Below are 12,011 nucleotides of genomic sequence, written 5' to 3'. Positions count from 1 at the left end.
TAGTACGGTCTCTGCTCTGGTGAAGGTTACTGATGACATTCGTGCAGCCATGGATAATAAACAACTCACAATTTTAATTTTATTGGATTTTAGCAACGCATTTAATTGTGTTGATCATGACATCCTTTTGAGTTTGTTAAGTTCTATTAACATATCTCCATCAGTGGTAGATTGGTTTCAAAGTTACCTCAAAGGCCGACGACATCGTATTCGCCATAATGAGTCTTTCTCCTCATGGTGTGATGTTCAGGCAGGGGTTCCTCAAGGTGGCGTCTTATCTCCTTTACTCTTTTCAATTTTTATTAATTCTATCACTTCAAGCATTTCTTCTCTCTACCATATGTATGCAGACGATATCCAGATTTATCGACATGCATCACTTCAAGATCTTCCTGCAGCGATTGATGCTATTAATGACGATCTTGTTTCAATCTCTGAGTGGAGCAAGCGATACGGACTTAACATCAATCCAAGTAAATCGCAGGCAATCATAATTGGTAGTCCAGGCATGATTATTAAATTATTAAATTTACCATCTGTGGAATACAGAGGTACTACAATAGCCTACTACTCTAACGTTAGAGATCTCGGTGTGTATTTAGACCAGACGCTATCATGGTCAGTACAAATAAAAGAGGTCAGTAGGAAAATATTCGCTGCGTTGAGCTCATTGCGACGACTCCAATCTGTACTTCCAATTCCTACCAAAATTATGCTAGCAAACTCTCTCCTTTTATCAATTCTAGATTACGCAGATGCAAGCTATCCTGATCTCACCGAGGACCAACTGAATAAACTTGAGCGACTTCAAAATATTGCTATTCGATTCATATTTTGCCTACGAAAATATGACCATGTCTCCGAATATCGTTCAAAACTCAAGTGGCTTCCTATACGTCTTCGCCGGAACTTACATATTCTTTCTCTTCTGTACTGTGCGCTATTTAACTATAGTTTTCCTACATATTTAAAAGATAAATTTGAATTTCTTGGTGATCCTTTGTCTTTAAGATCTAAGCGGTACCTAACACTTAAAATGCCTGTACACAAAACTAAATTTCTAAACAAATCGTTTACTGTACAGGCCATAAGGTTATGGAATGCCCTTCCAGTAAACATTAAAAAGGCTCCATCTATTTCAGTTTTTAAAAGAGCCGTTAAAAACTATTACCTAAATAATAATTCAGACGACTTTAATTAATTATTTTATATAACATTTATTATGTAATTTTATGTATTTTTATATCATTTTATTATCTTAAGTATGTATTAGTGTATGATAGAGATATATATTATTTATATATAATATATATGTATATATATTTATATATATATATATAAGAAGTATAAGTATTAGTGTGTAACTATTTGTATGTAAGTTTATGACTGCACCGCCTACGCCGATGGTTTTGGATTCTCCCTTTGATTGGGTTGTCTGGAAGAGATGGCTAAAAAGCCATAAGTCCGCCCATTGTACAACACTTTTAATGTACTTCTTTTGTTTTGTTTTTTTTTTTTAATCCTTCTTTTTGTATTTTATTAATTTTATGTTACTTTCTTTTTTGTTTCTGTTTGTGGTGTGCAATAAAGAATTATAAATAAAAAAAAAAAAAAAAAATAAATTTAGCCGGCCCCAGTTCGAGACTTCGTTTAACGAAGACTCGATTTCAGACACAAGTTTGTTCCGGTTTTCTTCGACGTTTTCCCGAGAAATATTAGCGCGGCCGGTGTATAAGGTGTCAACGGTACTGTCGTCTGCATAGCAATGAATGTTCCCGATTTGCAACAAATCATTGATATGCAGAAGAAACAGAGTGGGTGATAGAACGCAGCCTTGTGGAATACCAGCATTGACGAATTTTAAGTCAGAGCATGCACCGTCGACAACGACCTTGATGCTCCGATCTGCCAAAAAGCTGGTAATCCAATTGCATAATTTCCCGGGAAGCCCATAGGAAGGAAGCTTCGAAAGAAGCGCTTTGTGCCATACACGATCGAAGGCCTTCGCTATGTCCAAGCTGGCTGCTAATGCCTCCCCCTTGCTCTCAACTGCTTCAGCCCACCTGTGAGTAAGGTAAACTAGAAGATCACCGGCTGAGCGACCCCGACGGAAACTGTACTGGCGGTCACTAATCAGCTGATTCTCCTCTAGGTACCGCAGGAGCTGGCAGAAACATGTGAAACTCTATCTCTCTGTTGCTCGAAACACCGTACCAAAATTAGTAAAATTTGGTATGGATAAAGGTTGAACTACATGAAAATAGGCTACTTTTACTTTTATACCAAATACCAACCAATCAACCCTTAAAATTACGCTTTTGTATTGGTTTAGGTATAAATAACGAAGTATTAGGTATCAAGAATCAAAATAGACTGTAATCGAGTAGGCTTTTACAAGCACTTTTGAATCGTCATTTATCAACTGTTTTAAGTGAAGCTACCACTGGTTCTGAAAGTAGATTCTACCGAGAAGAACCGGTAAGAAAGACAGTTACTCTTTTTCAACATTTAAAAATTGTCATGTTAGTTAGTTACAATTATATATGTATGTAATTTATCCTGCCTGGAAGTCTTCAAGTGTTCAAGTGTTCAAGTTCTTAATGTAGGTATGATAACTAAGGTGCATTTTGTTTTCTATATCCTATACATTCAACATTATTTTTCGTAATTTGTTTACGAAAATAAATCCCTACGAGATAATTATTCAAGTGCACTCCATTTATTGTAATCTAACAATAAAAACAATTTGAATACAATCTAAATGAAGAATAAATTATTATTCATTTATATAGAAATTTAAATGTTTATATATATTTTAAATATTAAATACAATTTATTTTATTCTAGACATGCACTGGTCATATTTTTACATTCTTATTTACACGACTGTCCAATAAGATGTGTAATGATTTAAGGCTGTATGTTAGTTTATTTGTTCCAACGTAACATTTAAATGTCTTAGCTGATTTGGGAAATAGAATCCTTATATAATCACTATACTTGACGATGATTTTTCACTTTTTTAGGCAGAATAATCTTGTTTCTTTAAAAGTATTATTTTAATATTAAAAAAATGAAACCAAACTTGACACCGATCACATATTCGTTTTTCAAAAAGATTATACATAAAAAAATTGACAACAGATAATTATTTTCACTAAGTATTCGTACCAAGTACAATTTTTAGCTTAAATTAAAAAAAAAGAAACAATAATTAGCTGTTGAGAAATAAAAAGATTATTAGTATGAGTTCCACAATATGTGTACCTATCACGTTATATGAAAATTAAAACTCTGGAAAATATGTTAAACGAATTAATCCTTGTTTCAGAATTTTAATTGCCATAATCAATCAAATTGTATTTGTTTCCACAACTTTCTTTAATCGAATTAAAGCGTGGATACATTAGAAATTGCTTCTTTTAAGTTACCGGACATATTGAAATTTTTCATTCCTCATTTAAAAATATATGAAACTGGAAGTAACATAAATAAAAACTTAATTTACCCTCTGAATTTTACTTTACCTTTTATTCTAAGATATATGTCACAACATTACATCATGAGCCTCAAACATCGTGAGGAAACTTGCATGTGTCTAATTTCATCGAAATTTTGCCACATGTGCATTCCGCCAACCCGCATTGGAACAGAGTGGTGGAATATGTTCCAAACCCTCTCCTTAATGGGAGAGGAGACCTTAGCTCAGCAGTGGCTAATTAACAGACTTTACTTTATATGTCATAAGAATTTTAACATTGGATCACTAAGTAAGTTTTCGAAGGGAAAGAGAATTATTTTGTAACTTTATTGAACAATTGTTAACGTCGTTGTGCAAATCGCAATGCCAACGATATATCGCCGAAAATCATTCTGAATTACACTTAGGTCCTCAAAGACAGATGACAGATTTATCGAAAACTTTTTTACTTGGTGGTAGGGCTTCATGCAAGCCCGTCTGGGTAGGTACCACCCACTCATCAGTTATTCTACCGCCAAACAACAGTACTCAGTATTGTTGTGTTCCGGTTTGAAGGGTGAATGAGCCAGTGTAACTACAGGCACAAGGGATATAACATCTTATTGCCCAAGGTTGTTGGGACATTGATGATGTAAAGAATAGTTAATATTTCTTACAGCGTCATTGTCAATGGGTGATGGTGACCACTTACCATCAGGTGGCCCATACGCTCGTCCGCCAACCTATACCATAAAAAAGAACACCGCACAACATATTTATCGATATAGATTCATAATACACAAACGAATAAGGTCGAAAAGTACGCCTTAAGTTATTTTAAATTTGTAAATTTATTCGTGTAAATGTACTCGAGGTAACTTCAAATGCAAGGTCACAATAATAAGGAAAAAGAAATTGAAACAAAAAATATTATTTTGATTGTTAATCTTTTTGTATTTATTATCTGTGAATCTCACTTGTCATTTGAAACGATGTTTGAATAAAATTATTTTACGTGTTAGAAATACTTATTTATATAATTAAATTTATAATATAATTATGTATTTAATAAGCTAATATAATGGTATTATATGCGATTGTATAAAAGTGTAATTAATTTCAGAACGTCATTTTGTGGCTTTAAAAATAATACAAGTTGTTTTCCCGCGCAAAATTATAAATACAAAATGGCGGTCACTGATTTAATGGAAGTCAATTGGATTTTATTTTAACCTCAGGATTGAAAGGTTATTCTATGTACTGGCTTACATTAGAATTACCCTTAACCTATGACCTTTGCCTCACTCTTTCTTGCCTCTCTTTATTGTATCGGGACTCTTAATCAAAATCAAAATACACTTTATTCAAAAAAGATTTTACAAGAAATGTTGTCTCATAATACATAGTTATGTTGTATATATTAATTATTGTATATGTATTCAAAGTCATTAAGTATATTATTTTTTCAACTAACGATTTGGGTTACCAAACATTAAAGTTAAAAATATCTGCGTGTAGTGAAATAACAAATTGTTTAATTTTTTTTTAGCGCGTCTGTTGAGTACATTAGTCATAATTAAAAGTTACGTCATTTTATTTCATTATTCTAAACAGTGGTTAGTTTATTTTACTGTCTGTTACATGTTTTACATAATTAAAGTAACTTGGTTCTTATCTGGTGCTTAATATAAAAATAATATGATTTTTTTATTGATGATTAAAATACAATTTGAAAAAGTTTTTTGTAAAGTTAGTTCCTTTATTTAATTAATTATTTTTTAAGTTTAGTTTAGTCAATGGCGGATTTACCAATAGGCTAAGTGGGCTGGAGCCTAGGGCGGCAGTTTTAGAGGGGCGGCAAATTTAGCCCAATTTTTTTTATTATCTTACAGAAATAAAAAAAAAACTTATAATTAAATGTATAAAAATTACGTCCGTAGTCCGTATAATCCGTTGGAAAAATAATCTAGTAACTGACATAAATATCACCTAGTTTTGTAATTATTTTCACGTTATTAGTAACGGGAAAAAACCGATGTAATGAGGACGATAGAACAAATCATAAATGTTGCAAAAAACAGTAGGGGCTGCAGAAATTGAATGGCCTACTAGCGGCAGATTTGTAAATCAGCCACTTAGTTAATATAGTTTACCTTAATTGAAAGAGCGCATACATTTCAAAACCTTATTTCCCGATAGAATGTGACGTAAGTATCTATCTCTTGTTGGAAATTCTTAAAACAATATATTTTTATTATTAAGAAAAATGTTTCAACTAGTATTATCTCACTAGAAGTTTCAACTGTAATATACGTTACGTTTTCTGTTTCATAGATATATTAAATGTAAACATAAAATGCCGTGAAGTGTTTGCTTTTAAGAAACCATGCGTAAAGTCAGTCGCTAACGACGCGTCTACGGAACCTACGAGCGTTTCAGCTTCAGTACAGAGCTCCCTTTCAGAACTAGCCGTTACCATTGGTGCGTCATTTATTTTTACATCATCATTTAACTTGAAAAGTTATTTGAGTGGAATTATATGCAGATTATAATCATACGTTTTGCTTCTATTCCGATATGCAAGAGTGACCATGTGGGACTCCCCGGTCCCCTGGACCACCGGGACTCCCCCCGAGCGAGTGCTCGCCTGTACACCGAAATTCCCACTAAAAACTAGCGGTACCCTTTACGTCTTTTTGGTGGGCGCCGCGGGATCGCTTTCGCAGGCTCGACGCCCTGACGGTTCGCCTATGCAGGTCTACAGCTAGAGAATACTCCAGGGATGACTATATTAACCAGAAATGACTTAACTTGTTAACAAATGATATTAATAACAAATTATAAAAAATATAATAAATAAATATTGAACCAACAATGCAGTTCAAATAAAAATCATTTATTCATAAAATATCATATATATAGATTATTTTTGTGAATAGATACGTTTTACGTCATAGTCATCATAGTCATCTTTACGTCATATTGTATTATTTGGACCACTGGTTGATCCTCAGTGACCCATACGGTGAAAAAATTATTTTCCTCATATTACCAATGTGCCTTTCATATCTCATTTCTGGTACACCAGCTCACTCGTAGTTTTAAACTTAATCATGTTAGGAAACATGATACAATCGCGAAGCATGGCTTCTGTTGATCCCTATGGTTTTGTTATAGCTTTTCATGTAAAATATCATGGAATTCAATATTTCTGATATCAAGTCGCTAATATGAGTAGGGTTTCGACAGTCAATAAATGTGTTACACATGTCTCCTTAATACAATTTATAAAATTTTAACAAAAAGAAAAACCGACTTCAAACAAAACACTATTTTAAAACAAATGAATATGCACGAAAAAGTAATAAAAATAATTGCGTATTCAACATATTTTTTAGAGTCTTCCTAAGTTAAATGAAATGAAAAATATTAGACTACTTAAAAGTCGATTAACGATTATATCATGTAGTTATAGTTATTGGTATATTTGGAGCCGGTGTCAGCCACGGTGCCCTTGCCCCAACAATCAAAAGAAAGAAGCGATACGAGCCCCTTGATTGATCCAGTATATTATTGTGTAAAAGGTAATTTGTAAAAAACATATTTGTCAAAGTATTCTCGTATTGTTTTTTGATAGATATACTGTAGGGTTTTATTGGCTGACACCGACTCCAAATATAACAATAATTATAACTACATGATATAATCGTTAATCGATCGAATCGAAGCTGATGTTGACTAACTAATTTTTTTTAATATGGATAGATTAAACGTTCCGTTTATATGAGTCAGAAACTACTTCGAGGACAATTTCAAAGGAAACTTGCGAATAAAGCAAAAATAGACTTTCGAAAATGCGGATTTAATACGTCACGCGGCGTAAACTACAAGGATCCCTCGAAAGAGCTGTAATCGAACTCAGCAAAAAAACTTTGAAAAAGACCAACTATATTTCGTACATCATATGACATCACATCACATACACAAAATTTGATTAAAGATAGTAAGAAATTCTGCCCCATATCGCACCCTAACTGCGAGCCGTATAAGAGTTCCATCACTACATAGTATAAAACAAAGTCGCTTTCTCTTTCCCTGTATCTTTAAATCTACGCAACGGATTTTGATGCGGTTTTTTTTAAAAGATAGTGTGATTCAAGGGGAAGGTTTGTGTATATAAAACATGAACAATATAGTAAAGAAACACTGATAATTTTAGAAGTTTGCGATGTGATGTCGTATATAAACAAATTCTGTAGTATATTTAGTATCAGTATTGCACCCGTGCGAAGCCGGGGTGGGTAGCTAGTTGATTATAATATTCGACTATGATAATTACATAAACATAACCACATTACGGAAGGTGACTCAAATATCCAAATAACCTATAAATAAAAGATTCGACCGAGTATCGCTAACGTGCTCCTCAGAATTGTTCCGTTCCCTTCCGTTCCGTTACTTTGTCATGGATCCTGCGCTCAGAACCTTACCAAACTTTCACCAAATTACCCTTGAAGTATATATTTTATAATAAAAAAAGAATTATCAAAATTGGTTAACGTGATTTTCAGTTATTCACCTATTTGTCGCGCATATACATAATGCAAATTTAAGACTTATGTCGTTTTCACATGGATACCATCATCGGAAAAAAAAATAAAAAAATGGGACCCCACGGGAAGCACTACCTTTCAAACAAAAAAAAATTATCAAAATCGGTCCACCCAGTGAAAAGTTATGAGGTAACAAACATAAAAAAAAAAAAAAAAAAAAAAAAAAAAAAATACAGACGAATTGATAACCTCCTCCTTTTGGAAGTCGGTTGAAAACGCCTTAAAATCAACGCGTATCTTAAACCAGTAATATATAGCAACGAAGTTTTAATATACTTTTGTAAAATTTTACCATATGTATAGAGCCGAGATGGTTTATAGGCAGTGGTTATAACGCGTGTGGGTTCGATCCCAGAAAGTGTACTGAATTTTCAGGTGCCTTATTTGTGTTGATAACTCAAATAATCATCTCGTGCTCAGCGGTGAAAAACATATTGAGAGGAAGAGTGCATTATATATCCACCAATCCGCATTGGAGCAGCGTAGTGAAATAGCCTCCAAATTTTTCTCCTCAAAGGAAGAACTCTTAACACAACAGTGGGACCTTTATAGACTGTTACTTTACTTCTGTATATATTTAGCGACGATTTAGACGCACAGACAAAATTCAATTCAATATAAGTCTATGCCAAGTCTGTATCGTGTGGACCTACCATTAACATCGATGACTCACATCTGCGAGCGCCTGATGACGGCAACTATTTACCGACGTTAGGTAAATATCGTATAATTAAATTATACAAGAATAAAAATACTTTCGTGTAAACAATGGTAGGGGATTACTACGGTGAGCGTGGAAAGGTAGCGAGTAAATTACTCCAATCTATTTACGTGAGTGTAGAAACAGGCAGGCTAACTGCCACCTCAGCGTATATTGAATGGTCCTACCATTTCAAATATTTGGTACATTACACAAACAACGTGTAAAACAATAGCGACTTTAACCACTAAGCATAGAGGCTAAAATCCCGTACTAAATTTTAAAGCGTTGCTCTCAAGTAATTCTTCTTTGAGGTATATATTTAGTCGAGTCATCTTTTTAAATATGAAAGTGTGAAGATGATACATGAGTTTTCTCTTGCGGTTTAAATATCGAATGCTTTACAGGTTTTGCTAAATTTAGATTTGAAATAATCTGTATAATTTATTCAACACAAGCTGTGAACGCGACTTTGTACGATGTTAGTAGCCTAAGTTATTCCTTATTATATCAATTTTATCTGCCAGTGAAAGTACAGAACAGAATGACAAAAAATTTAAAAAATGTCATTTTGGTATGCTCGTATGTACCGTGTATAAAAGGGCTATTTTAATATTACAAACGGACATTCCAATTTTATTATATGTATAGATTATGAACGTATTTAAAGTATTAATGTGACAAATGATTGCTATAGTTGACACAGTAGGCTCGATTATTGGAGGAGGTTACGCAAAGTGGAATACTTATCATTTAAATTCTTGTTGAATTTATTTTATTATCGTTAGAAAAACATAAAGGATGCGGTAAAATTAATTAAACAGCAACATTCGATATACAGATGAAGTTTCCACATTTAGTAAATAATTAATACATGGATAAAACAAAAAAAAAATTATAATAAAGGTAAATTACCTTCAAGCATCGATACATGCTTCTTTTCACTCTTGTTACAAAATAAAGCTATAGTACAACGTTAAATATATTAAAGAAATAGTATTATTCATAAATAAAAATACATTTAAAATAAATTGTCTACTAAAATTGCTTCACTAAAAATTCATCATTCATCTAAAAATGGCCATTATTCTCGCGCCTGGCCCATTAGAAATAGGGATCGATTTCAGATAAATATAATTCTGTCAGATTCCTAAAGAATAACTTATATATATACCTACTAAGTTACAACAACAACAGCCTGTAAATTTCCCACTGATGGGCTGAGGCCTCCTCTCACTTTGACGAAAAGATTTGGAAAATATTCTACAACGCTGTTTCAATGCGAGTTCTTGGAATACTGGTTGCAGAATCTTTATGAAATTCGACACGTGTAGATTTCCTCACGATGTTTTCCTTCACCGCCGAGAACGAGAGGAATTATAAACACAAATTAAGCACATAATTATATTCAGTTCAGTGTATTTTTCAAAATGTCCTTTACCGTACAGGCTATCCAACTGTGGAATGCTTTACCCATTAACATTAAGCAAGCGCAAACGCTATTGTCTTTTAAGAGGTTGGTAAAAGAGCACTATCTGGCTATGGAAACTTAGTCACTATATGGTCTTGTATAGTTTTTATGTTTTGTTTGTTAATTTTATTTTGTTTCTCCTTTTTTTTACTTACTGTGACTTATTTAAATTTTTGTTTTTACATAATTAAATTTGAGACGACTTATATATTATATATTTAATATATTCATTTATATTTATATGTGTAATTGTTCATTTATTTTATTAGTATATATATTTATGTATATATGTATGTATGTTTATTTATATATGTATTATTGTATATATAAGGCACCACCTACCTTTTCGCTGCACAATTTCCCTAAATCAAAGGTTGTCTGGCAGAAATCGCTACTTAGCGATAAGACCGCCTTTTTGTACATTTTAATTTATTATTTTTTTGTTCCATGTAAAGTTTATTGTTTGTGGTGTACAATAAAGTATATTCTTCTTCTTCTTCTTCTTCAGTGGTGCTTGCCTGAGTTCAAACCCGCATTCATTGGTTAAGATGCAGACAACTAGTATATTACTATTTTTGTTGTAAATAAAAGTAAAGTAATAGCCTGTAAATTTCCCACTGCTGGGATAAGGCCTCCTCTTCCATTAAGGAGAGGGTATGGAACATATTCCACCTCGCTGTTCCAATGCGGTTTGGTGGAATGCAAATGTGGCAGAATTTCGAAGAAATTAGACCCATGCAGGTTTCCTCACGATATTTTTCTTCACCGAGATGAATTATAAACATATCTAGTGGTGCTTGCCTGGATTTGAACCGGCAATTATCGGTCAAGATACACACGTTCTAACCACTGGGCCATATCAGCTCTTATTTTTGTTGAAATAACATAATTTCGTATAACAAATTCTGTAAAAAGCAATCATTCTTTGTTCGCAATGCTTTAAATTTAAATCAGTTCTATAAATGACCATATTACTCCTTGTAACATTAAGAAAAAATTGATATCATACTTTCTAAGTCTGATTTCATTATTGTTATAACTGATTAAAAAGTATTAATTATAAAAAATATTAATTATGAATGTACCTATTATTTATTATAAAAAGTATTAAAATTTTTAATTATTACTAATGTTCTGTAGATAGATTTAGTCAGCGTTTATTAGAAAGCTAAATTTTCTATGGCTTATTTTCTAAGGCTAGCAAAAATATAATAATTTTATAGTTAATTTCATTTAGTCTTTAATTTTAAATAAATAAAAAAAATGACGATCGAAAAGTGCTCGTGAAAGCAATAACCTTATCTAAATCACCGTGTATAAATAAAATAAAGAGCAATTCTAGGAACGGTATAAATCATTCAAATACCGTCCGAATAAGGCGAAGTCTTGAACAAACAGTAGCTATTCTTGAATCAAATTCACAAAACTTGGAGAGAATTTGAAAATATTATGTAGTTACATTCAATTACGATAAATTGAACATTCAATTTTGATTTCATTCAAATGTAATAGTTTATGTTTGTTCTTATAAATTTATTTTTTCCTGTAAGGAAGTGTTGTACTTCATAGATTCATCATAATGTCTGACTACATTCTTATATATATATATATATATATATATATATATATATATATATATATATATATATATATATATATATATATATATACATGCAAAAATGCAACCTTAATATAACGAACCTCTTTATAACGAATTTTCAAGTGTCAAGAAAAAGTATAAATACCTCTAATTAACGAATTTTGTCA

This window comes from Vanessa cardui, chromosome 10, assembly GCF_905220365.1.
Source record: "Vanessa cardui chromosome 10, ilVanCard2.1, whole genome shotgun sequence".
NCBI classification, from domain to species: domain Eukaryota; kingdom Metazoa; phylum Arthropoda; class Insecta; order Lepidoptera; family Nymphalidae; genus Vanessa; species Vanessa cardui.
This window is presented reverse-complemented; position numbering follows the sequence as displayed.